The sequence below is a fragment of the Melanerpes formicivorus genome, unplaced genomic scaffold (assembly GCF_026170545.1).
Source record: "Melanerpes formicivorus ecotype bairdi unplaced genomic scaffold, bMelFor1.0.p_v2 SCAF_53, whole genome shotgun sequence".
Lineage (NCBI taxonomy): Eukaryota > Metazoa > Chordata > Aves > Piciformes > Picidae > Melanerpes > Melanerpes formicivorus.
In genome coordinates, this window is record NW_027142405.1 from 3,193,697 (window position 1) to 3,206,667 (window position 12,971).

Below are 12,971 nucleotides of genomic sequence, written 5' to 3' on the forward strand. Positions count from 1 at the left end.
GTATGGAGATACTGATATCTATCTCTTTCTGCCATTTCTAACAGCATGCAGAGCTGGAGTTCATAGCAGGATCTGGCACCGAGGAGCCAACACGTGCATGTGAATGTGGCCCAGCAGAGATGGATACATTTGTTTATATGCTTCTGCTGCATTGGAGCTGAAATATGCAGTTCATTTCTTCTCTTTTGGCTAATCTGGGGAAGGCTCAGGCTCCTAAACCCTACCTGCATACCACCCAACAGGGTCTTCTTGACCCAAGCCAAAAACTTGCTCTGGCGTGGTGACTTGAAGGGCCGATCCTCCCTTCCTTCCCACCACGGGCAAAAATGAGACTCAGACAAACGGATTGCAAAAGTGGTGGAAAATTTAAATGGAAAAGCAGTGAATGTTTTACAGAGAACCACAAGCACAGTGACAAAAGAGATCCCAACACATACCCAAAAAACATCCCAAGATTTCCCTCTCCCCACCTGAGGGTACACCCAAACCCCCCAGGGCTCTTTCTTCCCCCCACCCCCCTTCCACTGTTAGGCTAATCTCAGCTGGCCAGACCCAAATTCCCTTCCCCCCAGCCTTGGGCCATGAGATGGCTCCCCCCATTACCAGATAGCGGTGAGGGAAGAAAGAGGAAGTGCAGGACCTCGCTGATGGTTTTAAAAGGAAGCAGGGCATTATGGGATGAAATATGTATCTTCCCGTGTCCACCCACTGGGCTGGACCCTCGGGACACCACAGGTGTGGCTTATGTGGCAGCATCAGGGGGGCACCCAGCCTGAACCACCACATAGTATCATAGTATCATTCAGGGTTGGAAGGGACCACAAGGATCATCTAGTTCCAACCCCCCTGCCATGGGCAGGGACACCCCACACTAGATCAGCCTGGACAGAGCCTCATCCAGCCTGGTCTTAAACACCTCCAGGGACGGGGCCTCGACCACCTCCCTGGACAACCCATTCCAGGGTTTCACCACTCTCATGGGGAAGAACTTCCTCCTCACATCCAGCCTGAATCTCCCCACCTCCAGCTTCATTCCATTCCCCCTAGTCCCTTCACTGCCTGAGATCCTGAGAAGTCCCTCCCCAGCCTTCCTGTAGGCCCCCTTCAGATACTGGAAGGCCACAATTAGGTCAGCTCGGAGCCTTCTCTTCTGCAGACTGAACATCTGGGTAGCCAAGCTACAGGCATATACCTGAGAGTTTCCACAGCCAGCTCACCACACTATAGGATCACAACTGTCACAACATTCATCTGTGGTCGTGGTATGCTACATTTATCTAAAGATTATGTTCAGCTGTTCCCTTTCCAAACCTTTTGACACAAGTGCCAGCAGATATTCACTAGTCTGTCAAGGATAAAATGAATACAGGGGAATCCTGGAAAGACATCAAGCAAAGAGGAACCTGGATCACAATAATGAGATATCAAGAGTGGATAAAGATCCAAACCTATCTAGGGTCTGGGGTTTAGTTGGACCCTTTCTGTCCCTCTCTAAAGTTTTCAAAAAGCAGCTTCCATGTCACTGTCGTTGATGAATTCATGCTGGTTTTGGTAAATGCTGGGAAAATTGGCCCTTTGGCATGGAATTATTACTTCGGCCTCCGAGAAGCGAAGAAAGTAAAAATAGATCAGTAATGACAGCTTGAGAGAGAGGTTTATACAGCCCATGTAAATGAAAATTTTGGCCAGACTTCTTTTATTTTCAACTGTTTCATCTTCATACTATCTTTTCAGCTTTACATTAAAGATGGTTCTTATCACAGAAATCAGATTCAAATCCAAAGCAAGATGTGGAATATCCTCCACCTGGCTCAGCCCTTTTTAACCCCATGCCTGCCCATTACAGTTCTCAAGCCCTGGCCCAGAACCAGCGACAGCTTCCAAGCTGCCCTCTTTTGCAAAAAAATTAAGTCTCTTTCTAAACTTGCTGCCCATAAAGCATTCCTTAGCTTCAGTTTAGCTTGATTCCCCACAGGCCATCCCTTGGTCACTTCAAAAGAACCTGTCCTATTGCTCCATCCTTTCCGTCTCCTGGAGTTAATATGTGCTGGTTAATAAACACATTACTTAGTGTGACATGATCCTATAAATGTCTTGCAAGACCATCTCCTCCCCTTTCTCCCTGTAAGGTCAGAAACCTGTTACAGATTTTTTTTGGTACTCAAGGCCAGAGTCAACCATCTGAATAATCACAAGGTGGGTTTACAGTAACATAGTTGCTCCCTGTGCTCATAGCAAGCACCAAAGGGGAGGCTACCAGCATCTCTGTCCCTACCTTGACAAACACTGCTCTCTAGTTAATGAAGCTAGTTGCAGATTTCCCCTTTGTGCCCATGATGAGCAGACCCAGGCTCAAAATCTCTGTGTTCTAGCATTACTTTCCTGGTTTCACAAAGACAATTTAAAAATCTGGTAGCTTGGAAACTCCCAGGGCTCAATTCAAATTATTTTAAGTCCCCACGGAAAACAGCTTCTTCTGTTTCAATAACACAGAGTTTGTTTAGAGAGCTGGCAATTCAGAGGAGACTGAACCATGGTTCCTGCCAAGCCTGAGCCTCATATCACAGTGACTTTTTTTCCCACAGTGGTGGAATTGAGACATCATTCATGCAGATATGTTTCTTCGTCTTTTAAATGATGGCTGTTAAAGGATCACACTTTCCCCCATGCTTCAGGAAGCTGAGAGTCTCTTTGTCGAGTCACCTGCTCTGGAAAACTCTGATCAGGTTATATTCCTTCAACAATCTCTTGGTTCAGTTATCCCTGCTGACCTTAAAAACACAAAACAAAGTTCTCCTAAGGTTATTAAAGGAGAACTTCAATAAAACATTGTAGATGACAATTTTTTCTCCTTCAATCAGCATCTGTCAGCCTCCGCAGTAGTTTCATCCATCCTCACACATAAACCCCAAACTTATAACACTCCATTGCTGTCTCAGAGAACTTCTCAGCCTGCTAGAGGCTTATGCTAAACATGGAAACTGCCTCAGTCACATTCAACCATCAGTACCTTTAAACACCTTGCTGACTTGCTAACTGCAGGGAAAGGGGAATGATTCCCTTTCATCCTCAGCCCAGCAAACACCATCCTTGTTGGTCACTCAAGGTCAATGCCATACAATGGATCAGATCTTCCTTATGATGTCACAGGCTTGCAGGAAAATGCCAGCACCACAAAGAGCTTACCTTCCAAATCACTTGGGAGTTAGCACAGCAATCAGAAAGAGCCAGAAGCTTTCTACAGAACCTCGCAGCCGGGACTACCACTAGGATTTAACAATGCACAACACAGACATGGCCCAAGAAATCCAGCTGCTGCATTTTGGGTACAGTGAGTCTCAGGCTGGCCAGTGCTTTGAGATAATCTTCTCACATCTTCCCTTTAACATGAGCAGCACAAGCATGCCAAAGGGGTGAGGGTGTGAATTTTGACTACTGAAACAGAGAGAACAAAGACCTTAGGAAAGAAATGGGGGGGAAAAAATCAAAGTAATCTCTTCTACTCCTTCCCTACTGCACCTTCCTGGCTGCTATGAGAGCTAGGGAGCTATCAGTCCTTCTGTTAGTCCAATAGTTTTCAGTGTGCTTTGCTCATCTTCAAGCCCTGCACCATTCCCACTGGCTCCCAGGAGACCGCACAAGGGCCACATGGGCATGCCACGGCCCAGTGCCTTGTTCAGGAGTTTCCCATGAGCTCTGCTTCATGTTTTGGGGTGTGTTTCTCAGAGAATGGGATGCCTCACACTGCCCTATGTAAAAGCTCTTCTGTGCTCCCCATAGCCTTGTGAGAAGTGGATTTCCCCCGCCTTCCTTCAGAACTGAAGGAGGCAGACAAAACCAGCCTTCCTTGTTGCCACTGTCTCACAGCTTTTATAACAAAATAAGGCATGCTTTAGCTGGGAGAAAAAAAAATGCTACCTCCCTTCACAGCAAATTATACAGCTTCCCCTGGCATCTTTTTCTACTCTAAACCATCCCAAGAATGAAAGCAGTAAGTGGGCACCACCAGGAGGCTGGGCACAAGTACCAGAACAACATCCACCATAAATCATTTGTGTAGCTGCAGATACACTTACAACGATGAAGACAGAGAAAAGCCCATGAGGGAATCAACCATTTTGGCATCAGAGGAGGGCTTGAATATTGTGCAGTAAATAAGGCTAGGGGCCACACACTGAGCAGTAAGGAGAAAACTAAATATTAAGTTGCTGCTCAGTAATTGAGCACAGCCCATTCTGTGCATGAAATAAGGCAGGGATGAGAGAAGAGGGGAAATAGCAGAAGCATATACAATTAAAGACTACATCAGGAAAACATTCACAAGGGGACAAACTGAAGACACCAGGGGTAACCAGAGTCCTGGCATTGGAATTGTCATGTACCTGCATGTACAAGCATGTGTGTGTACACACGCTGTGAGCATTTGATTGCACCACACATAGGTAGTCCACACAAAACTAGTGGCCAGGTCCCTTGACGGGCTTCTACAAGGAAGGGAACCAAGGTTGGAGGAACAAGTATCAGAGCTCCAGTAGGAAAAAGATATGCAGAATGTCAGAATAAATGTATCCTTATACTGAGCATGCAAATATATATAATCCCCAATGCTGCAGGATTCAGGTGAGTAGTGAGGCAATTAGAATCACATTGCAGATTATCTGCCAGAAAACAGCAACCTTGCCTTTGCAACTGTCATAGATTGAGCTGAATCTGCTGATGTATATTCAATACCATGATGCTGTCATGCCAGCTTCAAAATGAGAGTGCTGGCTGGAGCAAAGTTTCATGGGATTTGAAGTTCAGATTGCAACAAGAGAGGGTTCTTGTTCCAGTTGCTGCTTCCAGTTGCTGATTTTGGGGGTTAGCCTCTTTCACTGTGCTGGCTGCTGTGTGCTTGGATGGGGGGAACTGTTTTATCACTGGCTTCTGCTGCTTTTGCTTTTGCTAATGTAATTGCATAGTGTATCTCATTAAACTCTTTATCTCAACCCAGAGGGTTTTTTGTGTTACTTTCCCTTCTTTTAACTAATCTCTTTTTAAATGTGTATGCATTCAGCTTGAGTGTGAGCAAAGGCATTAGCAGAGGAAATTTGTGATAACTAACTTCTAGCAATAATCTCTAGTGGAAAGTTAGACATCAATCTATCATTTATACCTTTTAAAAAACCTCCTTCAGAATGCTGCTTGCCAGCAGATCATGCAGCTGAGCTAGCTTTGAAAAAAAAACAGGTGTTCCAATTTCTGGGACAGGTTAGAAAGAGTGAGCGTAGTTTTGCTTCCCCAGGGCAAGGCCTGGGTGGAGCTGGAAGAAGCAAGAGCAGGCAATGAATGGGAAGTGGAGGTAGCCCAGGGAGGAGAGGTAGTGGAAGCAAGTACTGAGGCAGCAGCTGAGATGAGAGGGAAAATGTTCAGTTTTGGGGGAGTAGAGAAAGTAGAGAGAAAACATTCTTCTTTCTAGGCACTTCACAGTGAATTACAAAAAGGAGTGCAAAAAAAGGTAAGACTGCCCTTGTTCCTCTCATTTCTGGCAACCTGGGAAGCCTTCTTCTGCCCATTAAGGAAAAATAAATGACCAGCCTACAAAATTGTGATATGGGGATCAATCTGGCCATTAGATTGGGCCACCAGCCACCTTTCTTCCAAAACCTGTCAAAGGTGACAGGAATTTTCCCACTGGTTTAGGTCTACGAGGGCCAGCAAGTCAATTGCTAACGCTGAACAGCACGTGCTTTGTCTCAACAGTTGCAGTGGGGTTAAGCACAGAGGCTCTAATTCCTGCTTTACATTTTTCCTGCTTATGCCCAGCATGCCTCTCCCTTCCCCACATGACTTTGCTACCTCCACTCCTGCCATTTTCCATCTTCTGTTTCCAAAAGTCAGCTGCAGAACTGGGGAAGGTGGTGAAGTGCTACGCAGGAGCAAAACCCAAACATGGCCATTTAAAGCAAGCAGGATTTTTCAAATGAAAGGCTTCTTTCTTTTTTTTTCCTTCCCCGACCCCCTCCAGTTTATTTTTAGAACAATGGTAAAACACACAAATCCTGGAGGCCTCAAGCACTTTCCTGCTGTGCTAGTGACTTAATTTATTTCTTTAATTTGTTAAAACCTCACCAAAAAAAATGTTATTCTTTGGAGACTTCACTAGCCCAAGTCTTGCATGTATTATTTGCTGCAAAAAGATTAATGAGGTAGCAGAGGCAATTTTTAATGGATTCCCTTGGTTTTCTCTTGTACTCTCTTATTTTCTTTCTTTCTTTTTTTTTTTTTTTCCCCTCCTTTTTTCCCCCCCCCTTTCTTTTTTTCCCCTCACAACTCACATAGTAGTCCAGGTCCATGAATCTGCTAAGTGCTCTCCACGGACAGCATACAGGGTGCGGAAGAAACTAATGAAATCATAAAGCCTGTTTCACGACTTCTCCCCCTTCTCTTTCAGCACCCTGAGTATTAACTCCACGTTGCACCAACCTCCTGCAGCTCAGACACCTCTGCAGTGCCTGTTCTGTTCCTCACAATGCACTGAGGCAGGGGACAGAGCGGAACTCCCTGGGTTTGCTGTGCGGGTGACACGAGCTCATCCTACACATAGCGCAGAGATGCTGTCAGCTAGCCAGGCCATGTGCTGAGGCCCTTCTCTTGGCTCGGTTAGAAATCTGCTGACACTCCCAGGGACTCTTGGGGAGCATTTTGGAGCTGGACAGCAGAAACCTTCCCATCGACCTGTTCCTCTTACGGGAACTGAGCACTGCCTGGAGTGTTGCAGCAGCACATGCTAAGAACCAGGCTGGATTCTCTTTCTCCACCCAGAGTAACCAAGCTATTTACCAAGAGAGTGCATTATGCTTGGAGATGTCCAATTTTTTTCTCCTTGGCCCACATATAGCCTCTCTTCTAGCACAGCTCTACAAGGGAGATTTTACTTAACAGCAGGTGAAAGGAAGAGAAACAAAACTAAAAGCTAGAGAGCACAGGAAGAGAGGGTTGGGATGCCAGGTTCAGGGCAGAAAAGGATGTGGTAAGTTGCTCATGACAGCTTTAGAGAGAGGCTGGGTCTATGATGGGGTAAAAGTAACTGAAAAGAAATCACAACTCCCTGCTTCAGAAGTGACATAAAGGAAGGTACAGGTCTCTCTAGAGGCAACCAACAGAGGCCTCCACTCTATCCCGATGCAAAGATGACTTTTTAACCTGAATGAACTAAAGAGAAACTGTGAGCAGTCACTCCTCTAGCCTGCCTACCCGCCTCTGGGAAAGTCTGATCATTGTTTTAGGGCTGGCAACTCCTATTTGCAGAGTGACTGAGCTATGAATGTGTGACTGAGACCAGGCCCCACACCACAACATGGCACCCAAACTACTTGAAACCATTTGAAATTCCATCCAGGTTGAACCACCAGAGAGAATATACAATAGGAATTGAATCAAGGATACTAACCACGGGATGATTTCATTTAGACAGATCAGCTGATGTGTGTATGGTCTGTGGTGTTAATCCATGTAGCTCAGTGCCTTTTTTTGCCACAGCCTCAACCCTGACAATGTTAGCACCACTGCCTGAGCATGCCACTGGCATAGGACTGAGCCTCATAACCTGCATTTGGGCTTGCATCATAGTGTGTTGGCCATCATCAGCCAGATTTCTGCAGGAATTTGCACACTCTGTTCTGCATACCTAACAGCACCCCTTCAAGTATTGGTGCCCCACAAGCACAAAAGTTCTTTGAGAACTGCAGCCCCTGCTGTGTGCCACTCAAGCAAGTACCTCAGCACATTTTTCTTGCCCTGTCTTCTTTTTTTTTTTTTTTTTCCTTCAAGAAGTAGATAACATCACACAGAAACAGCAAACCAGAGTGACAATGTAGGAATAACGAAAGGGCGTGAGAGTACCTGTCTGAAAAAGTCACCTCAAAGGCAGTGACACACAATAAATAACCCTGAGCTCTCAAGACAGGGCTGACATTCTCCATCATGCCAGAAATGTCATAGACCAGAGCAGAGATGTGCCAATTGTTTGAGGACCCCACAGAATAATTTTTATAGCACCGTATTTTGTAACTGCTTTCACTATCATGTGGGCCCAACTTTCTGATCTACGTCTGCCTCCCCATTCAGTGGCATTTACTCAGAAAGTCAGTCTCCTCTGCCATGGGAGTATTCAAGTCACTGGCTGCCCATCCCCAGAGACAACAATGTCACTCCAATGCACATAAAACAGAGGGCTTCATGCAACATGCTTAATGCTGGGATCCAAAGGAAACGCTGCTGAGGGATACAAAAAAGAGATAGCTTTGTTCTGGTTCAGTCTAAGAAGCAAGCTCATCTGAGGGGAAACGTCCCCTGTGGGTTTATCAAGTGGCAGAGGCAAGCCTTCTGCCCACACTGAACTCTGTGCTATCAGATAAGTTAGCATAGAGCTGCACAGGCATTTCTAGATGAGTTGCATAAATTATTAAGGATATATTCCAGCAGAAGTTTGAAACATGCAGAGGAAGCCCTAACAACTTGTAGTGTCACTGACTGGATCCCCCAATAGATCACTTTGATCAAAAACATCAGGATTCCCCTTCTGCATTTTCCTTGTTTGTTTTGTTGTTTGCTTAGGGGTTTTGGGGTTGGTTTGGTTTTGTTTTTCATGGAATGGCACATGATCAACCATACCACACAGGTATATTAATGGTACTTAAATAATCTCATACACAGCAAAGATTCCCATACACATTCATTTAAAGTTGGCCTGAGGCAAGCCAAATAGACAAACAATTAGAGATCTGTAGGCATGCCAAGAAATATTCATGCAGCATATAGGCCCAAGAGAAGAATACAATGAAGATTAAGAATATTATTAACTCATAAGAAGGAAGTAATAGTATTTGATGGATTTCTATATGAGTACCTCTGTGATCCTGGTAAACCCCAGAAAAAGGACTGGACTGATACTTTCCACATTTACCTATAGCTCTCAAATCTCTAGCACTTCAGTAGCACTAAGTATCAAAAACTTAAATGGCTGCTAAACCACTTCCTTTCGTTTTGTTACACTATAATTAGATCCACCTCATTCCCTCTGTTCATGACAAATGCTTCTGCTTCACTCACATCCCAAGACAGCTTCGGCTGCCCTTTGCTTTAGTTTTTATTTTCCCCACAAAAAGGGTTTTTTTTCCTCCCTGAACCTTCTAAGGTTTTTGTTCCCATTAAAATCTTTGGCACACATAGCAGGTGGTATCAGAAGTGCAAATGCTCCCCTATTCTTTGAATTGCTACAAACTGATGCCTGCCTTTGTCAATTTAAAGGACCCAGTCTTGTGATACCCTGACCAGCTCATTCTGTGCTCATGAGTTAACAAGACTACAAGCAGGGATAAACACAAGGAAGGCCACCCAATTAAAGGCAGAAGATGAAGATCAAACCAGAATACTGTGCTGTCATATGGTCAGGTCCAGAACCATACCTGGTGCAATTACTGATAAAAAGCTAGTTAACGTTGCACCTGTCACTTTTCAGAGACCTTAAGCAGTCACCTCTCAGCCTTATGTGAAAGCTGACTACACTTTAAGTTAAAAAGGCTTAGATTAAAAATATTAGTAACCCTGGAAATCCTCAGACAGCTTCAATGAAAACAAGTGCAATGACTGAAATCACAGAATCACCAAAGTTGGAAGAGACATCAAAGATCATGAAGTCCAACCTGTCACCACAGACCTCATGACTACTAAGCCATGGCACCAAGTGCCACGTCCAGGCCCCTCTTGAACACCTCCAGGGACGGTGACTCCACCACCTCCCTGGGCAGCCCATTCCAATGGCCAACAACTCTTTCTGTGAAGAACTTTCTCCTCACCTGAAGCCTAAACTTCCCCTGGTGCTGGTTGACTGGGAGAAGAGACCAACCCCCTCCTGACTTCAGCCTCCCTTCAGGTAGTTGTAGACAGCAATAAAGTCTCCCCTGAGCCTCCTCTTCTCCAGGTTAAACAACCCCAGCTCCTTCAGACTCTCCTCATAGGGCTTGTGCTCAAGGCCTCTCACCAGCCTTATTTCCCTTCTCTGGACACATTCAAGTGTCTCAATGTCCTTCTTAAACTGTGAAGAGGACTCTGAATAATTTGATAATGTGTTTTTTTTTTTCTCCTCCATTTAACCAGAAAGAATGGAGTACTGAAATTCTGTGCTTAATTCAGGGGTGGGGGGTTATCCCATGTTGCATAGAAGCAGAAAGTTCCCAGTGTCCAGATCAGTCCTTGGAGTTACTCACACAAGCTGCTCCATGCAGCACGTGATGTTGTCCTGATCATGCATCCAGAAATCATAGTGTAAGCAGAAGGTCACAAGCAGGACTGAAATATGTCATGAGCATCCCAAAATGGGCATGGAACATATTGCTCTAGGGATTAATGCCATGGAGTGAGTGTCCCCAAACTTATCATTCCTGTTCGTTCACACACTAAGTGTGAAGGCAGGCAACTCCTGTTAAGCAGAGACAAGGGTTTCATTAGAACACCACAATGAAGTATCATCTAGATTTCAGAGAGAGCTCACACCTGAAAATTGCTGGGAAAAATAGGACATAAATCTTAGTCTCAAAAATAATTAAACCCACATACTTCTGTGGATGCTTCCTTAGAGGGAGGCTGAGAACTCTGTTTAAAACAGAAAGCATACCACAGAAATTATTTGTTGGTGCATTCTACTGCTTTTGACCAAAATTCCTGTGAGTTCATCTGCAACCAGAGCACTCAGTGAAGGCAAAAAGCAAATCTAAAAGACTAATTGTCCAGTAGCACCACAAGACATCCCAGTCTGCAAAGAAGGCTGGCCAGTTTTCCTCCTGATGAACCTGGTATTTTGCCTGATGAGCTGGAAGGAGTCCACCTTAAATAAGATAGCTAGGAAAATACAAATAACTAGAACTAGAGCACAGGTAAGATTTTATTACCTAACACATCAAGTAGTTTCACAACTGGTCTCTCAAAAACAAAGGGAAAAAACCCCATCAAACTGCTGAATTTGGCTTCCACAATGCAAAGAACAGCTGGAGCATTTCTGCATGATTTAGTTTAATGAAGCAAGATTGGAATTTTTAAGTTCCCAAGGAAAAAAAAAAGAAAGGAAAAAAAAAAAAAAGGCAAAGTTTCTCTTGCTCTTCACTTTCTGCTATCTGTACCAGTTACCACCTGGATCCAACTATTTGCCACCTAGGATCCAACTATTCAAAAATTCATATGACTAATTAGTATCTGACCAAATGTCCTAGAAACAGCTGTACTCCAGGAGTGACCTCTTGATGAGAGAAGGCTATTCCTTGACTCCCCAAGTCACAGGGCTCAGGCTTGCTGCTTGAAAAACTATTTCCCATGAGAAGCCTCTTATCAGCTCCAAGCCTCACCAATTTGGCAGTGAAGTGTAGGCAAGATTTAAACTAACCTGGAGAAAAGGGAGAGATTTCTTCGGCATTATTGTAGGCTCTGCAGGTTTCTCTAATTTGCCTCTTCTGGGGACATCCAGTTCACTGTCCTATTTCTTCTTTTCTGAGACCTTCCTGAAACCCACAACACAGCAAACAGAGCTGTGCCACCAAAATTAGCAAGGGTGGACATAGATCTCACCCTAGCAAGGCACCCACACAGGCACCAGCCAACAGCTGAACAATGACTCAGGAGTTGGAGCTGGAGCTCTCTGTGGGGTAAGAACAGCAAGGGAACTAGAGATTTAATTGCCCTAGATTTGCTCCCAGATTCCACGTTTCTTCCTGTAGAGTCTTCTGACACACCCAAACATGAGCACTGACACAGTGTGTATTGCTGGATATTATTCTTTTGGGCACAAATCCTACCACTACTTGCACCCAGGCACTGGCACTCGTTCCTAATTTTGCAGTGCTGTTGTACCTAACAGCTCCCAACCTGACTTCCTGAAAGCAGCAAGGGACAGCTGCTGAAACCCCATCAATCCAGACAAAGTCAACATGACCTGTGGATGCAGTCCAGCTCTGCCAAGAAGGGCCCAATGGCAAGTGAGGCTGAGGAAATATTATTGCAACCTGGAGGCTTTCACATGCAGGGTTCTATTCTGGAGACCTATTTCTCATTGCACGAGCATACCTTGTGCATTCTGGGGACTCCAGACAGTATTTAGTTCTACGTCATAATGTTTTTACCAATCCAGGCTTCACCATCCTGATTTAGGTGCCAATGCTTGTGAATGCAGCAGGATTATATATTGTGTAATCGCTTGCCATGGCCCAGGACATATAATGTACCCACCAAAAAAGCACAGTAAATAAAATAACAGTGTTTCTTGCCAGTCCAAACAAACATTTTTTCCATTGCTAGCAGAGCGAGAGAGTAATAACCACAGAACTGCAGTGTTTTAGAACTTCATTTGATAGTAGCGAGGACGAAGTCAGGCTGCTGCAAAGCGACACAGAAACATGTGCAATGCAATTTTGTCGTCAGCACAGAAGCAGTAGCTGTATACAAGGAAATGTTTATTTGATCTAATTGCTAACACACAAATCTTAGTCTAAAACCATTTCGTAATACGCATTCCCAAGCAGTGACCCAGTTTGAGGTGATAACTTTTTTCAGACAAGCTAACCATTTGAATAACCAGCCTATAGCTTCTAGCTCCACAGACTGCAAGAGTTTGCATCAGAAAGAGGACTGCACTTAAAATAAATTAACCTATTTTACTTGATCCATGTTAATTTTTTTTGCTCAACAAACAAACAAAAATGCACAACAAACCTCTGACTTAGCTAATGGGAAATCTTCAAGGACTTGGATAAAGAACTCATATGTATCCACTTGCCCTAACCTTTGGTTGGCCTTTTGGCTAAGTACAAGGGGCACATCAGTTAAGTATCTGATGTCTTCTCTCTGGGAAACTTAGCGAGTTAATAAGTCATTTCAAACTATTATGATTTTGATGCATGGAAAAAAACCAACTTGGCTTTCCTCAGACAGTACAGCTGGGC

General features: G+C 44.4%; 1 long non-coding RNA gene across 5 annotated transcripts in view; it reads left to right on the forward strand.

Moving 5' to 3' along the window:
- Window positions 1-12,971, forward strand: part of LOC137452436 (uncharacterized) — a 160,396-nt gene that overhangs the window by 108,412 nt on the left and 39,013 nt on the right. For 4 of the 5 annotated variants that reach the window (XR_010990082.1, XR_010990085.1, XR_010990080.1 and 1 more), the window contains one exon: window positions 45-4,983. The exons of the other annotated variant lie outside the window; for it this stretch is intronic. This is a non-coding gene — a long non-coding RNA (uncharacterized lncRNA). Of the gene's footprint in view, window positions 1-44; window positions 4,984-12,971 lie in introns of those variants that run through there. 5 annotated transcript variants of the gene reach the window in all.